We start from the raw sequence: 5,528 nt of genomic DNA on the forward strand, positions 1-5,528 counted from the left end.
AGCATAAAGCTCCATACGGAGAGCACGAGCATCCCTGTCTCTGTTCTCTAGTATCTCAACAGTGGACTGCAGTAGTGGATCCTCCATAGAAGAATCAAAATAGACTCCACTCAGGTATCCCTCTTCACCAGGCTGAGAGGCCGGAACATAGCAGAACTCTGAATTCTGCAGCAGTGCATGTGTCGCTCTCATAATGGTCAGCATTGAGTAGGCAGCATCCTGTACTGCCATGTCAACAGTGACCCCCAACCCATAGGACCAATGGATTGGCTTCTCCGCTCCAGGGTAGTCTGGAAATACCCTAACAGTGCAGATGTACTGGCTCTGGTTGAAGTCTCGGTACTGTTCCTCTACTGTGTACTCGGGGTACCAGCGGTAACCGCACACCGACATCACCCTGACCAGCATGGCCGTATGACCCGGCACATCAATGCACCTGGTCAGATGTACCACCTGACGAGAAGGACAGCCAGGCATCTGTAAATAGAGAGTAATGCAAAAGCATTAGAGCTCTGACTGAAAAATTGGGCAGCATAACGGCTGTAAATGCTCAAAAACAAATTTTCAGACAACCCAAAAATGGAATAGCGTAACCACTCAACTATCAAGTTCAACTCTCTGATCATCAAACCTACTTCCTTTTTCCCAGGAATAAAAGAAACCCAATATCTCTTGACCCGTAGTCCTATAATCTACCGATGAGAAACACGAGCCTAGGAGAAGATGAGTAACCTAGTCCTTAATTCCCGCTGAAAAGACGAGGATGACCAGAATAGAATATCTTGAGAAGAGAACAAGAGTCTTACGTTCCCTTCCACAAACAATACCCTTATATATAACTAAAGCAATTCTAGACTCAACTTCGACCAGTTTGGCTTAGTAATCCTACAGTCAGTCAGGCTCTGATACCAACGCTGTCGGGACCCCGATCCTAAGCCATAGGAATCCAGCATGTAACACATCGCATCCCTTTGTGGTCTCACGCACGGTTAACTCCACGGCTGCAGCCTTACCTTAGACGGCACCGTTTGCGTCTTTTGACTCACGTATGCGATAGTGTCGCTAGCAACCCAATGTCAAAGAACCCGGATCGACATGTCTAGTCATAAACCAAAGTGGCAGTACCGCACAAGGACAGGCATACATGACCAACAAAGCAGGTGTCGGTCATCAGCGAATGTAGACGAGTCGTAGCAAGCTACAAGGACTCCATTACATCGCGTGACATTTCCCCAAAGAGGTCAGACACAGCAGCTAAGAAGGACATATGCCGCTAAACCAATGTGTCCGGAGCAGTAGCGAACTACCAAGGCTCACTGGATCACAAAGGGGCATTTCCTTGTAAGGAATGCTACTAAAGCTCACGACTAGGTAATCGAACCCCATACATATCAAGTACGACACACGTACGCATGGCATACCGATATGTATAGATACATCGATGGCATCACAACATAACCATAAACATACAATCTTTATTCAAGAGGCTCGGAAGAGCCACACACATAATATTACACATTAAGGGTCTCACGACCCATAATAGCAGTCATTCAGTTACAAGCCAGCGGAAGAGTTTATGACTAGATCATAACCCTGCAGGGGTGTACTTCGTCACACACGCTCTCGCCACTTATCGCCATGTGCACGTCATGCACCTCGGCAACCTTCAAGCGGAAGCCCAGCGAGGGAGTCGGGCACGACCGTTAACCACACTAGTACCTAGTCCAGGTTTATCGCCTATCTGAGAGTAACCCGTACGGAAGTCCGGCCGAGGTTTCTGCCACAGCCTCAAACAATGTGCGCAGGGTTCCCAAGCCCACCATCCGGGTGCCACTTGGTACACCGTGCCACTGCCTACCGCATCACGGCCCACCTCTCAGGTCAGCACCATGCACGGCCTCCAGCATTACTATAAACACCAGAAACTACTTGCAACTCCTGGACCGAGTACTACGCGATTAATAGGCCGAGCGGGGTCATATTTCAGGGCCCAGCATGTGGTAGTATATAGTCTTGGATTACATACACGGAACTCAGTTCCTAAGGACGGTTCCAATGAAACAACCCGCCATGTACTCCTACACAGCCTTTCACCGGTACCTTTACCAAATCAAGTTCAACACACAACCTTTGCTCACCGAACACATTCTCACAATTTTGTTCATCTCCCAGATGACAGACCATACACAACTCTAAGCATAGCATGCATAGCAGGATAAGGCACATCATAGCTCAAGCAACTACCAGGTATGCTAGGTTGCAAGGTTCGGCTATTTACTGTGACAAGGTTAGGTCATGCAAAGGAAGTGGGTTCAACTAACGTGGTAAAATCAGTTGAAGCATTTGATCCTAATGCAATAAATAAGTGCAGGAGCAAGAACATGGAATTATCGGGATGATCAAAAGGGTTGCTTGCCTTGTTGGTCAGAGGAGGGACGATATCCGTCAGACGGATATTCGGTGGGATCCGGGGGTGCGAAGCCTACCGAAATGAATGGCAACATTCAATAACAATCATATGCGATCAAAATGATGCATGAGCATGGCATGAGAAGGCAAGGTGATAAGTTATTATAATCAACATGTATTAGGTTTAGAGTTGATTTGAATCACATTCGAATATCAATTCAAACGGGGTATTCTCGGATACCGGTTTAATTGATTCAACCTGATGCTCAGATCAACTTGATGTTAGCATGCATGAGATGTCATGTTAATGTACTGATTTGTAATTAGGACAGTGTGTGATCATGGCATTCATAATGAAATTTGAATATTTTCCAAATTCCATTTTAAAAGTAATTATAAGAATTGAATTATTCCTTATTCTACATTTTAGGGTTCTGTAACTTTTTCAGACATGATTGAAAATAGCATATTCAGATTCCTTGAATTTTACTGATACTTTTTCATATATAAATTATTTTCATTGGAATTACATATTAATTTCTATGATTTTTACAAGTTTTAGCAATTTCCTAGATTTATTTCTATACTGGAAATTCTCTTTATTGCATCAGCCTGACGTCAGCAGGTCAGCCGACCTGTTCAGGTCAAACTTGACAGGGGGGACCCACTGGTCAGCCTCTCTCGGACTAATCCCGCGCTGACCAGTCCCTTAACTACGTTGACTTGGCCTTGGCCCCAGTGTCAGCGAGTGATTAAGCCCCTAAGCTGCTGGGTTAACTTGGCCACGTCGGCCCCCACCGGAGCATGGCCGGCGGCGACCACGGGCGCGGCGGAGGGCTCGCCGGAGAGAGCTAGACAGCACATCGGCCGTCGGTTTTGGGCGCAGAAAGGAGCTACGGGTAGCTGGTGCAACGCCGCATCTAGCAGGGCCATCAGGGGAGGCTAGGGTCGCCGGTAGAGGCGCCGGCGATGAGCCGAAGCAGCGGCCGAAGCTCGGACTTCTACGGTTGATGGCTCTAGGGCACGGGAAGGACAACTGATGGGCTCATCACACTCCTGGAGGCTCCAGGATCTCGATCCCTAGCTCGAGCGCGTGGAACAGGCACCACAGCGACGGCGACGACATGACCGGCGGCGAGGAGCTCTCGGCCTTGGTGGGGAACGGGGCTACCATGCACAGATGAGCGTGGGGCGAGAGGGGAAATGATGACGAGCTCACGGCGGTTCCGATGGTGTTGTTGAGGGGCTCGGGGGTGCGCCGGAGGGAGCGAATCGACGGGAGAGGTCCGGCGGCCGGAGGTGGAAGACGATGGCGTTGGGGCGATGCAGAGCTCGGGGAAGCTTCGGCTTCTGCAGAGAGGACCAGACCAACGAGGCGAAGCTGCTGGACTACTCGGAGGAAGGTTCCCGTGGCTAGAAGCGATGCGGCTCGAGCTCGAGCTCGTGGTAATGGCGGCAGCAGGAGGGAGGAAAAGATCCGAGAGGAGGGGGAAACCGGTGCTGGGGAATGGATAGAGGAGGCCTCGGGGAGCTTATCCCCGTTGTCGCGCTGTCCCGGGGGGCTCTGGAGCTTGCCATGGCGAAGCAGGAGGTGGAGGGGCCGCCGTGGTCGATCTCCCCTCTGCCAGAAGGCAGAGGAAGAAGACGACCCTGCCCCTGGTGGGCTGGGCCTCCTCAGGCGTCAGGTAAGGTTTTTCTTCCTCTTATTTCTTTTCTATTTTGTTCTGTTTTGGTAACTAATGTTTTGCTATTTATTTCAGCTCCAAAATGGTGGTAAAAACTATTTCAAACACACCCGAATATTTGTTATAATATTCCCAACCATTTCCAAAGTTTTCAACATTTTTGAAAATTTATAGTTTCTGATTTCAAATTTAAAGTTTGAAACCAGTGGCTTTTGCATTAATTTAAAATGCTTAAACTGTCAAGAAAATAGTTTTCTCCAATGCTCATTTACTTTCATGATTTATCAGAAAATTTGAACTTTTCTTGAGGCCATTTTGGGTTCATTGATTTCAACTAGTTTGAGATTTCCTTTATTTAAAGTAGTGGCTAGGGTTTTGAGTTTTTCCTTTGCCACTTTCTTGTTCTTGTTGAAACTTCTTAGATGCAAAATGCAAAGAAGACATGAGCACAAGACTAACTTTCTTAAGGTGTCAGGGATGTGACAATTAGCGCATGCATGCATCTTCTGCACCTCTAATCCTAGAGGGCAGACAACCTTCTCTGCTTCACACGTATTGTCGGGTAATTCGTTGTCCTTTGGAAGCATCTTCTTTAACATTATAAGCAACTTTTCAAATCCTTGTCAGATACACCATTCTCTTCCTTCCACTGCAGCAATTCTTTAGTGGTTCCCAACTTTCTCTTGTCAGCTTTGCAATTTGGGTACAACAATTTGTTGTGATCCTCTAACATGGGTTGCAACTTCAGCCTCTCCTTTTCACTTGCGCAGTTTTTATTTCCATCGCCAATGGCTCGACCAAGATCATTAGCGGGCTCATCTGATGCCTCTTCTTCAGCTTCTTCCTGCATTGCCGGCTCAGCTTCTTCCCCCATTGTTGTACCATCGTATTCAGGTAATCCATGGCCAGGATAGTTGTCGTCGTCCTCTTCTTCTTCATTGTCTACCATCATAACCCCTCTTTCTCCGTGCTTGGTCTAAACATTATAGTGGGGCATGAAACCGAACTCAACCAGGTGGATGTCAATGGTTCTTCACTTAGAGTAATTCTGATCATTCTTAAAGACAGCACATGGACAACACATAAAGCCATATGCCGCTTGTTTGCCTCAGCCGCAATCAGAAAAGTATGCACGCCTTTAACGAACTGGGGAGAGCATCGGTCATCGTACATCCATTGTCGGTTCATCTTCATTACACAACACCAAAAAGACCAAATTAATACAAGTTCATACATAAATTTCATACACACTTATTCTCATAAAACAACATACAAACTCTCTAGCTAAAGCATTTAAATGCAACAACAAATGTGATCAACATCCCTACTAAGGTAACAATTGATCCAACAGCACAATGATACCAAGCCCCACTATCAATGGCATATTTTCTAATCTTTCTAATCTTCAAGCGCATTTCTCGATCTTGATCTTGT

The sequence above is a fragment of the Hordeum vulgare genome, chromosome 4H (genome assembly GCF_904849725.1).
Source record: "Hordeum vulgare subsp. vulgare chromosome 4H, MorexV3_pseudomolecules_assembly, whole genome shotgun sequence".
Lineage (NCBI taxonomy): Eukaryota > Viridiplantae > Streptophyta > Magnoliopsida > Poales > Poaceae > Hordeum > Hordeum vulgare.